This window comes from Mesoplodon densirostris, chromosome 12 (genome assembly GCF_025265405.1).
Source record: "Mesoplodon densirostris isolate mMesDen1 chromosome 12, mMesDen1 primary haplotype, whole genome shotgun sequence".
NCBI classification, from domain to species: Eukaryota; Metazoa; Chordata; class Mammalia; order Artiodactyla; family Ziphiidae; genus Mesoplodon; species Mesoplodon densirostris.
In genome coordinates this window covers 61,500,202-61,517,597 of record NC_082672.1, presented here as the reverse complement: position 1 = coordinate 61,517,597, position 17,396 = coordinate 61,500,202, and the positions used below count along the sequence as shown (strand labels likewise).

The following is a 17,396-nucleotide window of genomic DNA, read 5'->3' as shown; positions in this document are numbered from 1 at the left end:
GTTCTTTTGTTGAAAACAAGAGAAAATGAATGGCCACTTTAGCCAAAAAGAAGGTTTATTTGAAAGATACTGATAGAAGAAATGCTTTACAAAGGCAGCTCTGGAGCTCTCAGAAGGAGGGCTGAGATGCCACCATTTGGTCACTCAAGTCCAGCTGCCTTGTGCTGCTGGAATTTTTTCGGCCCCAGATTTAAATTCCCAGCAAGAGGGACACTAAGTGACCTGACGTGGTTCATGTAGTAGGTGATGGAGTATTAGGCATCTCTACCAGAACCTCATGGAGGTGGAGGTGGTAAAGAGAGAGATGCTGCCTGGAGAAAAACACTCCTGTCAGCTCCTAAAATTACCTCTCTGCTCTGGAATTTCACGTGTGTCACAAAGGCTTATTTTGGGGCCTCTTTGCGGTTTTAATGACCTGGTTTTTTGACTCAACACCTTGTGTGATTGGTCTTGATTTTGGTTCTGGACTATGCTTTGCAACCCAGTTTATCCCACAGCTTTAAAAAGAGCCAATCTTCTACTACCCTGATCCTCTTGTTCTGGGTTACTCTTTATGTAAGGCAGTCCCATCTCTGAGCTCCATAATGAACAGCTGGGAAGAAACAGACTCAGGAGAGAAGGGGTGACTTACCTGAGATCCCACGGATAGTTAAGGGCAGGTTCAGAACTAGAATCCAGGTATACTGATTCCCCATCCAGTGCTCTTTCCTTCTGCATGGAATAATATTCAGTTTAGCATTTGAGACCTAACCAGAAAAGGAAAATGGATAGAGTTATTGCTAGGATATCAGCACATTCAGAAGAGATTGAAAGTGCTGTGTCTTTTATACACAGGGCTGGGATTGTGCTTTGGACACATTAAAAGTGAGAAATAGAATATCAACCGTGTTGTCCTGCTGGAATTGTGTAATTATTAAGAAGATCGATGGTAGTTTTGAATCGGAAGATTTAAAGGACTTTTCACTTTTCCATACATGCGATGGGTAGGGAAGGAGAAGTGGCCAGACGAGGACTAGAAGTATGTGCCAGGAGTTCAGAGACAAGGCACACATAGCCAGCTTGGGAAGTGAGCCAGGTTACTGAAGCCAACTGCAGCTCTGAGATGGCACTTTCCCTAGACTCCATGATAGCAGCCTCTCAACTTTAGGAGTGAAGAGCTATACCAGGTTCTTGCACCCACAGCAGACCTTTCCACTACCCACAGCACACCCCTTCCATAGAGTCTCTCTCCTTTGGAACCAGGGAGTGGCATCTGAGAAGCCCTCAATGTAGGACCTCCCTGTTCTTAATGACCCTGGTCCTACAGTAGATAATGCAAAAAATAAATAAAATTGTCCTTTTTTCATGGCTAAGTCAGAGAGGTTACTCACAGGACAATATCCAAGGATTAGTTTATATGACAGTGTGAAGATCAACTCCCTTGTTCATGAGAGAAAATGTAAACAGTATTTAGATAAGCAACAGTATCTACAGCATTTTCTGTGGACACTAACTTGTGTTGTTTATTGTTTCTCCTTTTGCACTGGCTTTCCCAACTGTATTGTAAGACCCGTGGGGCAGTATCTTTATCACCTCCTCCATAGATCTCCAGCACCGCATATGGTGATTTGAAATAGATACTTGACAAATGTTTGTTGCTGATAACAAAATGCAAGTTTATAATTTTTGTTTATTTTAAAAGATCAGTTGTATCTTAATGGAAGTTACTGATTTATTCCTCAATCTTTGCTGTATTTCCACATATAATCCCTTAAGCCTTTTAGGTAAATCCTCAGTTATTAATAGAAATATGATTTTAATCTGGATTACCATGAAGCAATGAGATTTGGTACAGTTTGTTGATAAAATTAGAAAGACATAAAACTAGAAGAAACTCAAGCTTTGACACTCAAGCAGGTGCTGTGCAGAGCAAATAATTGTTTATTTAAAATATTTACTAAATAAATATATTTTATTTAGTAATAAATAAATAAAACTATTTACTGGGCCTCCCTGGTGGCGCAGTGGTTGAGAGTCCACCTGCCGATGCAGGGGACACGGGTTCGTGCCCCGATCCCGGAGGATCCCACATGCCGCGGAGCGGCTGGGCCCGCGAGCCATGACCGCGGGGCCTGTGTGTCCGGAGCCTGTGCTCCGCAACGGGAGAGGCCACAGCAGTGAGAGGCCTGCGTACAGCAAAAAAAAAAAAAAAAAAAAAAATTTACTAAAGTTATAGTTATTTATACGTTATATATGATTAATTTGATGTGAATATGTATTGTAAAGTGAATATGGTTACTTATATGAATAATACCTGGTACAACTCTATTTTAAATATCTTTTAAAAACTACAGATAGTGCTTTGACATTCTATATTAGTTTTCTAGGGCTGCCTTAATAAAGTACCACGGACTGGGTGGCTTAAACAACAGAAATTTATTTATTTATTTATTTATTTATTTTTCTTTTTTTTTCGGTATGCGGGCCTCTCACTGTTGTGGCCTCTCCCGTTGCGGAGCACAGGCTCCGGACGCGCAGGCTCCGGACGCGCAGGCTCAGCGGCCATGGCTCACGGGCCCAGCCGCTCCGCGGCATATGGGATCCTCCCAGACCGGGGCACGAACCCGTATCCCCTGCATCGGCAGGCGGACTCTCAACCACTGCGCCACCAGGGAGGCCCAACAGAAATTTATTGCCTTGCAGTTCTGAAGGCTAGAAATCTGAGGTCAAGGTTTTGGCAGGGTCGGTGCCTTGTGAAGGCCGTGAGAAAGAATCTGTTGTAAGCCTCTGGCCTGGTTTCTGGTGGTTTACTGACAATCCTTGGTGTTTCTTGGCTTGCAAAAGTGCCGATCTCTGCCTTCATCTTCACATGGCCTTCTCCTGTGTGCGTGTCTATGTCCAAATCCCCCCCTTTGGATGAGAACATCATTCATGTTTGATTAGTGACTGGTCCCACTCCAGGATGACCTCACCTTAACTAAGTACATCTACAATGACCCCATCTCCAAGCAAGGTCATATTCTGAGATGAGTTAAGGGGACACAGTTCAACCCACTACACAGTCTTACAGTTAAGAAGTTTTTCTTTATGTCTAACTAAGCGATTGATTTGTTCAAATCAGGTCCCATTTCTTTCCCTCCTAATTAGAGAAAGTAGGCCTGATTCTGCTCCTTACCTATGGCAGAGAAGGTGAACCCGTCTTTCTATCCCATTTTGCTCCCACAAAGGAGCAAGAAGAATGGTGAATGTAACCTGACCAACATTCATTAGGCCGCATTCTTTTGGATGAGGTTATTATGTCTTAAAGCAGGATCCAGGCCTGCACCTTCTCTTTCCCTTGCACTTCGAGCTGTCATCCTGAAAACAGACCAGCCACGGGTCTGCTCTTCCTCCTGGTGAGGGCAGTTTGGGCCAGCTGCACTGCTAGCAGTTAGAGCTCCTAGGCCCAAGGGCGGCCGGCTCATGCCCTCCCTGATGCATGCCTTCACATCACAGTGTTAGCAGAGGGAGTCAGAAGCTCCTGGCAGGCACCACAGCTTCGGGGCCTGAGCCGCATGCCTCCCAGTCACACTGCACTGGGGATGGGGGAGGGGGTGGTGTTTATCAGGGCCTCTCCTGCCAGTACTGACCCTTGGCCCAGGTGAGTGTGCTTCAGCCTGGGCTTTCTCTCAGATGATGGTGACATCTTACACTTAGGGCTTGGGAGTCAAATGGGCAGATTCAGGGGAGAAGACATAGATGCCCCCCTTTAGCGTTAAATATGAGCCCTATGCTCAGCCTCATGTTTTGCCCCCACATTGAAGTTTCTTGGGCACTTGATCAAATGTTAGGAAAGCTGGTCTGTTGTTTCCCTGTGGCTCTTGTTTTTCTTGTATGCACCTCTGATACAAGCAATTCAGTGATATGTTAAGTCTGTTGGCATCTTCCGCTTTTCATCCCCCATAATTCACTGCTGGAAAGAAGTAGAATCATTCTCCACCAAGAAGAGCATTACTCTCCAGTATTCAGCCAAAGGTTCCTGCCACTTCCTCATTGGAGTCATTGCCTCCTGTTCTCTGCAGCGAGACTTTCAAATCCCTGACCTCCATTCCTAGCTTTTGATAAATGCCTCTGCTCTTTCATTTGTGATTGCAAGGGGCACTTTCCATGATTCACTGATTTTAGATTCCCACTTAACTCTCACCTCTGAACACTCTGTCTCTGATGCTCTGTGCAGCTTGGGAAAGCCTTTAACTTTGAGAAACTCAGCTGTCAGGCCAGCCCCCCCTCTCTTTAAGCCAGGGCAGAGGGATGTGGAGCCTCTGCTGTAGACTTCCATACTGAGTCTTTTGACACCAGGAAAAAATAGGTGATAGAGAAGCTACGTCTACACCATACAGAATGACAGTGTCCAGTTTCCAGCACTCGTGGTTCAGCTGCCAAGAGGGGCAGGTGGACCCACCAACACTGCACTCACAAACCACCATCGATCAAAGCCTTTTCCACATCACTGTTACTCCCATATTCTGAGAGATGATATCAACTTTTTCTAACACTTTCCCACAGTGTTATACCTATACAATATTATTTAGCACCAAACCCATTGATCCACCTGCTTCCTGGACACTTCCTCCCGGGTGTCCTATAGGCCTTTCAGATTTAGTGTTCTGAACCTGAACTTGTTATCTTCCGCCATAAACCTGATCTTCCATCTGTGTTGTCCATCACAGTGATGGACATCACCACCTCTCCAGCAGTCCAAGGCAGACATGGGGCGTATCCTCAACTCTCACCCCTTCTGCACCCGCTTCATCATGCACATTCATCCCCTCTCATCTCTCTCCTGGTTTACATGCTCCTTACTGGCTTTTCTCCCTCTGCTTCCGTACTTACACTGCAGTGATCCTTTTAAAATAAGCCAAATTGCTCATGACCTGGATTAACGATCAAACAAATAAACACTGCTTACCAGGTCCTTTATGATCCAGTCTGTGCTTTTCTCTGCAGCTTTCATAGTTCATCACCCTCCGCTTGAATCTTTAATCAAACAGCTTGTTTTCTTTTCTTGGAACCCATCATGACTTTCCATATGCTGTTCCCTTTACTGGAACAGTCTTCTCTCCAACATCCTTTAAAATGGCTAACTCCTACTCTCCCAGTTCTACTCTCACTATGAGACCTTGGGCAACTTTATTTAAGTTAGCTGTGCTTCAGTTTCCTCATTTGTAAAATGGGGATAATAATTATACCTACTTCATGGGTGTCAGAAGACCTAATTGAAGTAAATGAGTTTAAGACATTAGGATGTAGACTGAAGCATGGAAGGTACTCAGTAAATGTTAGTTACTACTACTACTACTACTACTACTTCTACTACTACTACTACTTGTTGGATTCAGTTTATATGTCACTCCATCCAGGACTTCTTGCCTGACCTGGACAAGCTCAGTAAGATGACCCTCATAAATACTTCCAGGAACCAGTCACCCTGCATTGTAATTGCCTGTTCATTTGTCTGTTTTCTCCTCTCCGCACTGCCTACACACACACACACACACACACACACACACACACACACACACACACACACACACAATTCCCTCCAAAGTAGCCTGTGAACCTTGGCAGGAACCATAACTGTCATTTTTACTGTGGTGTTCTGTATTCCTAGTACAAGCCCCAAATTTTTGGTTGACTAAAAGAATATGGATGAAACATGATTCCAATGTGATATTGCTATCCGTTCTGCTAATTCTCCACTTCCTGGACCAGATTTGAAGTGCTTGAGCCCTCATCAAGGGTGGATTTGTGGGTATCTATAACCTTGCTAAGATCAGGAAATATTATTAACAAAGTATGGCCTTCCTGGTGTGCCCACCCAGCTTAGGTACATCATGACTCCAGTTAGCCTTGGCAACACCCTAGCAACTAATAAACTGAATCCTGTATGTCCTACTGGAGAGCAGAAGCTAATTAGACAAAATTGTAATTTATTTGATTTTGGCATTTGTCTGGGAGACCCAGACTAATTGCAGTAGCTAGCCACTACCTTTGAAATAATGTGGGTCCCAGCCTGCCTGTTGATGGTGCTCACTTTTAAATGCATACAAACTCAGTGGCATGGCAAATGTGTAATACCTACATCTCCCAGGGGAAAGGTGCTAATTTGTAGTGTTTGTTCATTGCCATGGTGTAAATAGTCCTACCTTAGTTGATGTCAACCTGATGTTGCAAAATTCTTGAAAATGTAACAAAAACTTTCTGCAAGCCTTACAAGCTGGCTCCAGTACACCAGTCTGGCTGGGCGGGTAGAGGGACTATGTGAACTCTATTTCCATGAATAAATATACATCATGACTGGGAAAAAAATCTGAGAGAAAGTGGTGATTTCTGAGACTGGCCTGGCTCAGATGATCTCTAGGCTTTCTCTTGGCATTTGTGCACCTCAGCAAGTAGGGCTGTCATCCTGCAAGCCAGGCCTGATGCTTTCCCTCCCAGGGTGAAGGTGTAGCAGAGAGAATAATGAGCGCCCCCCCCCACACACACAGTGTCCATGTCCTAATCTGTGCAATCTATGCATATGTAACCTTAATGGCAAAGGGGAGTTAAGAGTGCAGATGGAATTAAAGCGGGTAATCAATTGACTTTAGAATAGGGAGATTATCCTGGATTATCTAGGGAGACCAATGTAATCTCAAGGGTTCGTAAAAGTAGAAGAGAAAGGCAGAAGAAAGAGAAACAGAGAGATGGCAGCATGAGCAGGAATTGGCCCAGTGTTCCTAGCTTTGAAGATAGAGGAAGGGCCCACGCGTGAAGCACTGTGGACAGCCTCTAGAAGCTGGCAGAGAGGCCAGGAGACAGATTTGCTCCTACTTCCTCCAGGAAGTAACTCAGCCCCGCTGACATCTTGATATCAGCCCAGTGAGACCCATATTGGACTTCCAACCTACAGAACTGTAGTATAATAAGCTTCAAGCAACACAACAGTATATTTGTGGTAATTTGTTATGGCAGCAATAGGAAACTAATGCAAAGGGGTATCGCTATTAAACACTATCAAGGACCCTCTGCACTTGCGAAGGACTTGCTTAACTTTGACTCCGTATCCTGTGGGCTCCAAATCCTTGCCTCTGCAACCTTAACTATGATTCTGCCTTTGGCCCTTTCATCCTTTTTGGCCTCTCACTGCCGTGGCCTCTCCTGCTGCGGAGCACGGGCTCCGGATGCGCAGGCTCAGCAGCCATGGCCCACAGGCACAGCCGCTCCGCGGCATGTGGGATCTTCCCGGACTGGGGCACGAACCCGTGTCCCCTGCATCGGCAGGCGGACTCCCAACCACTGTGCCACCAGGGAAGTCCTGGCCCTTTCATCTTAGTGGTACTCCATCTTGCTGGCATTTGAAACCTGACTTGATAGACTGATTGTCTAACTCTGTGCACCACTGCCCATTTAGCAGGCACCAGTCTGCTCATGAGGCAGAAGGGGATTTAACTAGTAATAGCCCCAACATTGTTCCTTCCTTTTCCATTTCCTCAGTCCCCTCAGCCACATTCCCAGCACCTAAATCCTGGACAATTACAGTAAGTCTTCCTCCAACCCATTAGGAAGGTCAGTCCTCCTGAAGAGAAAGAATTAGTATCACCTGTGCCTCTTGGCTAAAGTACCAACACCTTGGGTTGGCATTCACAGCCTCCCATAATTTTGCCCCAATCTACTTTGCTGAAGGTATTTCTCAATATTCCTCTGCTGAAGTGTATAGTTCAATCACAATGATCCCTAAAGCTGTTTTGCATTTCGCTGCTTCTTAACTCGCATCCATGCATTCATCTATCCGTTTATCATCTAACAAATATTTACTGATTACTTTTCTAACACCTGTCCTGGGCATGGGAATAAATAAGACCAAAAACAAAAGGGTAAAACTTACAGCCTAATGGAGGATATTGAAATATGCACACAAAAGTTCAGTAACATATGACAGTGAATGATAGGGGTACATGCCAGGTGGCCCGGGAGCTCAGTGGGGGGAGTGGCCTAGCCTTTCTTCTTCGTGATTCCTTCCCCCCCGTTCAGAAGCAGCTGCGCCTTAATGGAAAGGACACTGAGTGTGAGCTGGACACCTGGATTTCAGCCCCATTTCTGCAATTAATTCAATTAATTTCTTGATGAATTAGATGAATTGCTGAGTATTTATTCATGAAGAAAAAAATGGGATAGAGAATACTCATAGAATTGTGAGTAGTAAGAGTGAGAATTAAGAATGCTCTGTAATCTGAAAAATGTAAAATATATAAGATTCCAGTTTACTTATGAAAGGGATCAGAACATGCCACCCCAAAATATGCCACTTTGGCCTAAGGATTATTTCTTGCTGAAGGCAATTAAGAAGCAGCAAACACAGAAAGAGCTCTTTTCCCTCTAGCTGCTCAAATTTCCCTTTGTGAAGGTGTTTCCCCTCCCCTCTCCCGTACCAGGAGAATAAGGCTTATCACTGGAGCCAGAAAATCAGCACAGAGATGGGTCTGCACTTACTAAAGTGACCCTTATATTCCATTGGTTTCCCCCAATATTTACCTTTCCACAATTTACCACCCCTAAAACCCAAACCCCCTTTCCTTTGTCTTGTCTACAATTTACTGCCCTTTGTTAAAATGTTTTATAAGCCCCCAGGTATAACCAATTCTTAGTGTCTTCACTTCTTTTCTATGAAGACCTCCACATGCATAAAGTTAAAATATTAGCATCAAATAAAGTTTGGATGCTTTCTCTCCTATTAATCTGTCTTTTGAAAGTTTAATTCATGGGCCTCAGGCATATAACAAGTGAGTAGAGGAAAAGTTTTTTTTTCCCTCCCCTACTCTTATTTAAATAAAACCCATTATCAATGGCCTAGGTCAAATACCATTTTTTTCCTTCCTTTAAATTTCTTCCCTTAAATTCCTTTAAGTTGCTATTTTTTAGTGCTTATCATAAAGGAACTGCTTTTTCCATAAAACATAAACATACAACTCAAAGGATAGTTAAGAAATGAACAACCTTGAACACTTTTTAGAGTAAAAAAACATAACCAGAACTTCAGGAGCCCTGTGTGTACTTCATATAAGCACTTTTCATGAGCTGCCCTATACTGTTGTAATTAACTGTAAGGATTTTGAAGACAGGTATATTAGCCAAGATTCTTATGTTGGAAATGATAAAGACCCAAATTAACCTAGCTTAAACAGCAGACGAACATTGATTGCACATAAAATCAAACGGTAGGAAGTATAAGAATGGAGCTGGATTTGGGATGACCTAGGATGAAAGCACTCACTTTCTCTTCTCTCCTTGCTTTCCTTCCTCTCTGCAGGAGAGCTTCACTGTCTCAAGATGGTTCCCCCCAGAGCCTCTTGCCTTATAACCTTCAGACCAGAAAAGAGATTCTCTTTCCTTAGCTTGAATTAAAAAGAAAAACCTGCTGGGGAAGGCCTATTGTCTGGCTCACCTGAGTTACAGTCCCACCCCCTGAGGTCAAGGGAGTGGGATCTGTTACCAGCAGAAGCTTGGGGCCAGAGAGAAGTGTGGTAACAGAAAACAATAGCCATGACAGAGGGACTGTATCTTGTTCAGTGCCCCAAATGATCATGACATTCTCTAAAGAGGAAGCAATTCTACCTTTGACGTTGCAAGAGTCCTATCATCCTAAGGGAAGGCAAAGAGGAGGAGCATGTTTTGTTTAAAGATACCAGAGGGGGCTTCCCTGGTGGCGCAGTGGTTGAGAGTCCGCCTGCCGATGCGGGGGACATGGGTTCGTGCCCCGGTCCGGGAGGATCCCACGTGCCGCGGAGCGGCTGAGCCCGTGAGCCATGGCTGCTGAGCCTGTGCTCTGCAACGGGAGAGGCCGCAACAGTGAGAGGACCATGTACCGCAAAAAAAAAAAAAAAAAAAGATACCAGAGGACTGGTGATTTTTGAGGATGGAACAGCTTTGTTCCTCAGATTGTCCCTTAGGCCAGCTCTCTTGAGACTCAGGTCTCAGTCCAGAGAAGGGTCTTTCTGCCCCAGCGCTAATGGCATTTGGGTCCAGATATTGCTTGTTGGGTGTGTGGGGGAGCTGTCCTGGGCATTGCAGAACGTTTAGCAGCATCCCTAGATCTACCCTCTAGATGCCAGTAGCACCCTCCTTTTCCAGTCATGAAAAACAATAACGCCTCCAGACATTATGCCCCTGGGAGGCAGGATTGCCTTTGTTCTGGAAGAAAGGAGGTATTAAGAAAAAAAAAAGTAAGTAAAAGGACAAGAGCTGATGTCCAAGGCATGAGTGGAGGCAGCACTTACTGCGTCTGCAGCAAAAAGCCTGCCTCTTCTGCTACCAAAATGTGTCGGGAGAGTCGTCGGAGATCCTGGGGAAAATATTTCTGAGACAACTTGAAGTGGAGCTGCTGTTCTGTTAAGCAACAGGCTGAAGCTGGAAAAATATTTTTAGTTTTGACAGTTACACGACCTATTTTACCTTTAGGCTGATGTGACCTGGGAAACATTAGCAAAGTTTGAATAAAAAGATGATTTTAATGAATGAAGTTAGTTTTTTTTTTCTTAATGGCATGCTTGAATTCATACATTACTGCTGTGGGATTAGAATTTTAGAAGCATCAGGAACATTCTACATTATACTACTGTAAGATAGTGATGAACTTTCTGTGAAATTGATCCCACACAGATAGTTCTAAGATTAGAAACCAAAATTCTGATGTATCATCAAGTGTTCAATTTAAATTCCATGATAGGTGGCCTAAACGTAAGAGAGAGAATTTTCTAAATAAGGTCCCTGAGATGTCATCCTTACATTTAATAGGTTACTCATTACTTTTAAAAGAATTTATATCATTGGAAAGAACTTCCATTAATTTGTTTCAAAATAATTCCGAGGGACTTCCCTGGTGGCCCAATGGGTAAGACTCTGTGCTCCCAATTCCAGGGGTCTGGGTTCGGTCCGTGGTTGGGGAACTAGATCCTGCATGCATGCTGCAACTGAGTTTGCATGCTGCAACTAAAAGATCCCACGTGCTGCAATGAAGATCCTGCGTGCCGCAGCTGAGACCCAGCGCAGCCCAAATAAATAATATATATATATATATTTTTTGCGGTGCGCGGGCCTCTCACCACTGTGGCCTTTCCCGTTGCGGAGCACAGGCTCCGGACGTGCAGGCTCAGCGGCCGTGGCTCACGGGCCCAGCCGCTCCGCAGCATGTGGGATCTTCCCAGACCAGGGCACGAACCCACGTCCCCTGCATCGGCAGGCAGACTCTCAACCACTGCGCCACCAGGGAAGCCCAGCATTATTCGTTTTGAGTGACACTAGCTCCTGATGAGCAGAATGAATTAGCTACAAAATGTACCCAACAGGTAATTGAATAAATTGAGGTGTTAGCTAGAGGTATTTTGTATTTTCCACTTGAAAACTGGAGAATATCAGCCAAAAAAAATCAGTTTTGGTTTTGGCATAATTAATAATGATCCGTTTTCTCTGGAAGTTCAGTAATTAGAAATTCGGCTCAGCGATTCCTTAATGTCACTACTGGTTTGTGACAGAAAACCATGACACTGGCATTAAGAAGGATGCTTAACTCCTCATTTGATATGGGACAAGGCAGCTATGACAGGTGTTTGTTCTGGAATTGAAGCTTATCTCTCATATCACTAGACTGAAACAGGGAAAATGTCTATTTATTGACAACTGAAGCCCTACACTGATCAAACTGTGCAACACATTCTAAGAGTTCAAAAAAAATGTTTTTGTTGAACAAATAACTAGTATTCCAAAGCATAGCTTTTGTGAAGCATTGTTTTAAACTATTTTCTTAACAAAGAGACCATATACAATGGTGCCCAAGAGAGAAATAGTGCCTAAAAGCTATTTGCTCCTCTGCTAACAGTATATTGGAAAACACGCTTGGGTTGGATTTTTATGGCTATGTAACAAATATGGAGTCTTTTATTTCAGAGAAATAAAAGGCTTTTTTTTTTTTTTTTTTTTTTTGTGGTATGTGGGCCTCTCACTGTTGTGGCCTCTCCCGTTGCAGAGCACAGGCTCCAGATGCGCAGGCTCAGCGGCCATGGCTCACGGGCCCAGCCGCTCCGCGGCATGTGGGATCTTCCCAGACTGGGGCGCGAACCCACGTCCCCTGCATCGGCAGGCGGACTCTCAACCACTGCGCCACCAGGGAAGCCCAAGGCTTTCTTAATTAAAATAAAACTATGCTTTAAATCAATCTTAGGGAGTCATACAGGGAAAAAATTGCCTCTCTGAACTAGACATTTTACTAGACATTTAATGTATATTTCCTTATGTAACCCTCAGTATCTATGTGTCAGCAATATTTACTGAGCCCCTAATATGTGACAGGCATTGTGCTAACTTGTAGGAATACAATGATGAACAAGACAGACCCAGCTTGGGCAGTAAGAAACCCTTCCATAGTCACACAGTTGGTGAGTTGGTGGCATATTTTTTTCTGTGTAAATACTGTTATATTCTTTTCTTTTCTATTTGTTTTTGATAAATAGCTTCTGTTTATTCTAAACAAACAGATAATCTAATCCTTATAGATGGGGTTTAAAATTTTAAGTACATTCACTTTAGTGACAAATACTTTATGAATCTTAAGGGAATGTTTTATTTATTGACACCAAGTCATTGTCAGTATTTTGGGTTCAAACGTGCTTCGACATTTGATCTTCTGGTATAAAACAAAACCTAATAAAAAACATAAAACTGCTTATGAAAAATTCTAGAAAATGACACTGCACTTCATGTTTGTAGTCAGGTGTTTGTCATTCTTTTTCCTGTGCCTATCTTGGTGTCCAGGACTTCTAGACAAGTAGGACCGAGGATCTAAAGTCCAAATACCAAGACCATGGGAATGAAGCACTGAAAGCCAGATGGGCCCCAAGGGAGTGGGTGAGGGGGGGACAGGGCCAGAAAACTTGCGGGTCTGAAAGTGGAAAAAGTGCTGAACCATTGATTTGAGACTAATGAGAATGTTAGGGACACCTGAAACAGATCAGGGCAACTGTTCCTAGCCCAACTGTGGAAGAACACACCTGCAAGAGAAGGGACTTAACATTCTGTGAAATTTCATCTTCCTAGTACTTTAAACCCCGAACTCCTACAAAACACAGCTTACTCCAATTTAGAGTTTCATTTCATGTTTACCAGGTTGCATAACTCCACATCGGACCAAGGTTTTCAATTCAAAAGTGAAATATGTAATATTTTTACCTATCAAAATTATTCACTTTACTTAGGTTTGCGTTTCTAAGGATGTTTTACACAGGAATGACAGGAATGACCCGCAAGTGATACGAGTGGGCCAGGCCCCGAAATTTAATGGTGGTATTCTGGGGTTGTTGTCTGTTTGTAGTTTTGATGCTGAGTTAGCTGCAACCAAAAACTCTTCCTCATTCCTCAGATTCAGGGCTTCCGTCGTCCATCCCTGGAGATCCCTTGTCATTTCTTAAGGTTACCAGAAAGCCGTTTTCGACAGTACCATAAAGTATGCTATCCTAAGTAGGGCCACGACATCGGTCCTGTAAAAGGGCCACTAGAAATAGGAGCAATTTGAACTTTACAAGTTAGTTGGGTCGGGGGAGGGAAGCAGAGGGCCAGAGCCCGCGTCCACACCAAGTTGGGGTCACGGCGTCTGTTCCCGCAGGTCGCTCTCCAGCCCTGGGAGACAGTCTGGGAACAGGCGGGCTGGGTCCCAGGATCTCGGTCGTCGCAGGAGGAGCCGCAGCTGATGCTGCAGGCGGTGCAAGCGATCCAGCGGCTAGCAGTGCAAGTGCCGGGCAATAGAGGACCGTCGCGGAAGAGGCCGACTTCCGGGGAGAGCGGGCGCGCGCGCTGGCGCGCCGTCGGGAGCGGGACGGGGTTGACCGGCGTGCGCGCCTCCCCGGCGGTGGGGGCGGAGGGGGACGCGCGCGCTCGCCGGCGGAGGGGGCGGGGTGTGCGTGCGCGCTGGCTCGCCGGAGGCGGGAGGGGGCGGAGCCCTTCGCTGTCTGAGCCCGCGCTGTTCCGCCGAGGTTCGTGTCCAGGCTGACGCTGTTGCCTAGAGCAGAGCGAGCTGGACGCGCCACCCGCGGGGCTGGCAGCTGCTTTCATTTACTAGGAGACACTGTTTCCCCGCGGGAGAGTCCGGGAGCGCGCAGACACACACACGCTCACTAACACACACGCTCGCACACACGTTCACGGACACACACATACACACGCGCACACACGCGCTAGCGCGCTAATTCTTCACAGCTGCGTCCCCAAACCGGCGGAGAGAAGCTACTGCGGTTTCTCTTAACCTCCGCATCGTCGGGCGAAGCAGGGCCATTGTGCATCAGGGAAAGCCCGGTGCCTGCGCTGCCGCCTCGGGTACGTAACCCCGGAGACCGCTCACCCCCTCGGGTAAGCTAGTCTCTCTCTCCTCGTAACCTGTTCGGGGTTGGTGCCTGCAGACCGGAGGGAGAGGGTGGGAGACTGCTGGTGAGCCAGTGGGGGCGAGACCGGAGTTGAAATTTCAGGGGCATGCAGCCTCTAGCAGCGTCGTCTAGCGGGAGCAATTACTATTCCCGGTTACTTATTTTACCCAGCCCTGGAGTTGCTCCCCCTTTTCTCCCCTTCCTCGTAGCCCAAGATGTACTTTGCTCCTTGGTTGCCAAGGAGACTTGCTTAAACATCAGCCTTGGGGCGTCTGTTGAAAGAACTGGTTTCTTAAATGATGCTGTTATTTATTTTGATTTTTAAAAGTGAAATGTACACTGAGGACCTTGTGGTAATTTGGCATTCGTTAATCTGTATTCAGGCGACGGTTTCATTCAACTTCAAGAAAAGCGGTAATTGCACTGTATGGAGTGCTTTAAAAAGGATTCGTCAGATGGATTTTTCAGCCGGTTGAGTCTTGAATCATAAATTACTCCCATTTTGGTGATCTTATAAAGAACTCTGATTCCAATTAAAATCCCTTCTTCCCCTCTCTTTCCACAGTATATTTTGCAGTTCACTCAGGCGTGATTGTCTTAACAGTAAAAGCAGAAGATGAATTAATTATGGTTCCCCACACAAGGAAGATCTTCTGCTGTAAAATGACCAGAACAGGAACACATATGTGAATTCCTAATGTAAGGAGGTAGCTTTCATAGCATACATCTTTGCTAACATTTCTGTATCCACTGCATCACTCTTTGAGTGCAGTTTTTTGCACCTCTGCCCATTTCTGAGAAGATTCTGTTTTCTTTCAAGTCTCTTATTGATTTTTTTTTTTTTTTTTTTTTTTTTTTGCTGTACGCGGGCCTCTCACTGCTGTGGCCTCTCCCGTTGCGGAGCACAGGCTCCGGACACACAGGCCCCGCGGCCATGGCTCGCGGGCCCAGCCGCTCCGCGGCATGTGGGATCCTCCGGGATCGGGGCACGAACCCGTGTCCCCTGCATCGGCAGGCGGACTCTCAACCACTGCGCCACCAGGGAGGCCCTCTTATTGATTTTTGATGTATATCTATCTATATGTAGGTAGATATAGATATAAAATGTGTGCCATAGCTTAATACACCAGATTCTAAGCGTTTAGAGCTTATATTAAAATGCAGAGAGGAAGGAAGCCCAGCTTTCTAGATCCTGTTGGTTTTTTTCTGATAGATTGGATCCTTTACTGGAGCACTGGTGAGGCCCAAGAGGAGGTCTGCCTCACAGGAACCCCTAAGAACTGGGCTGTCAGTTTCACCTTTAGGCCTCAGGCACCTGATGGGTGAACTTATCACACAGCACTTGGAGAGATCTGCGGTCCAGTAATTACACTCTGCAGTAACTTCATACCTTCATTACAAACAGAAGTGGCCTAGTAAAGACCCACTGGTATTCAACAATTCATTTTGTTTTCCTTTGATATTTGTTCCTTTTTTCTACCTTTTATTAAGCGAGGCCAGGAAATATATCAAATTCTTTTTATTTAGATTTTAAACTGTGTCATACAGAGTGTAATTATAGGAGGAAGAAGGGAAGCGATCATAACTGAGGTAGGTGGAGGGGGTTTGTGCTACTGACGGTGGGCAGGTGCTGTGAAATGAATAAGGATGACAAACATTTTATATTCCAGTTTACAAAGTACTTTCTGTACACTTCTTTTTTAATCCCCATAACAACCTTGTGAGGTCAAGGAAGTATCTTCAGTTTAAAGCTGAGGGACTCAGCTTTAAACTCAGCTGTAAACAGTTTAAAGCAGTTTAAACTCAGCTTTAAACAGTTTAAAGCTGAGGGACTCAGAGCTTGCTCAAGGTCACAGAGCTAGTGAATGGGAAAGCCCTTTTTGGATCCAGGCTCTTTGCCTTTTAAAAAATCCTGTGTCTGCTTGTCCAGTGTGTGCAGGGGTCTGACAGGCAGGGTAAGGGACTGGAGCAGGCCCAGGGGGAAACACGTGGGAGAGAGGTGGTGTGGATTATGGCTGGAACATGCAAACCACTGTAAAGGGGGCAGCTCCTACTTGCCTGTTGCTGGTTGTTGCCACCCTGGCTTTAAAAGGTTCTCTTTTTTTTTCAAGAAAAAAAGAAACTTCCAGATTTTAAAATTTGAAGTCGTTAATTTAAAAAACTGTAAGGACCATGTTAAAAATATATCTGGTCCACAAGTGGCCTGGGGCCTACCTGTTTGCAGTCCATAACTACTGAGGTCTCATTCAATTCTAAACTTTTTCTCTAACAGAATACTGATGTAAACAAATACATCCATCATTATGAGAGTGATTGGGAGTTTTCTGATTTTGATATTAAAATCTCTAACAGACATGCTCAACATCCAATAAACAGGTCCAAGTTTGTTCCTGAGGGTTCCTAGGTCTCTTTCTCATATATCAGAGAAAATGAAAGAGCATGAAGTGCTCCAAAAGAGGAATTTTTGAATCTGGTGAAACAAAAGCATTTATAGTTTAAAACTTTTCATGCTTGTAACAATTTATTCTGCGCCTAGGACTAAGAAGTATAGGAAAAGTCAGTCGGGTACCTGTCATTGCAGGAAGAGGTAGAATAGAAAGTTGGTCAGAAAAAAGGAGCATCCTGGACCTTTCAATGAAAAGTTCCTATTAAGGCTTTAGGTAATGAGTTAAAACCTACCACAGAATATTGCAAGGTTCCAAAGGAACAAAAATGTAACTGGAAACTCAAAGGGACATTCGATTCCAGGACCCTGGCAGAGAAAATAGTCTACTCCTTAAGTAATCTTGTAATGAAGCAAATATTTTTGAGAGGCTGCCACTTTCTCGTATGTCTACTAAACCACAAAGATGTCAGTAGACTTCACTGAAGCAGACCTGGTGGTCAGAAAGGAGTGTTATTTTATTTACATCATTTCTTTTGTGGATCCAAATAGGTCTCACTAAAAAAGAAAAAACCAACACTTGGACAGTCGCTTCTAATAGTTCTGTT

The 17,396-nt window shown here is 44.7% G+C and overlaps 1 protein-coding gene across 2 annotated transcripts in view; it reads left to right on the top strand.

The window, feature by feature from the left end:
- Positions 1–14,054: 14,054 nt before the first annotated feature.
- Positions 14,055–17,396, top strand: part of KLHL32 (kelch like family member 32) — a 224,330-nt gene continuing 220,988 nt past the window's right edge. For both annotated transcript variants that reach the window (XM_060114789.1, XM_060114788.1), the window contains exon 1: positions 14,055–14,391. The gene's annotated coding sequence lies outside the window, so the exon portion shown is untranslated. The remainder of the gene's footprint in view (positions 14,392–17,396) is intronic.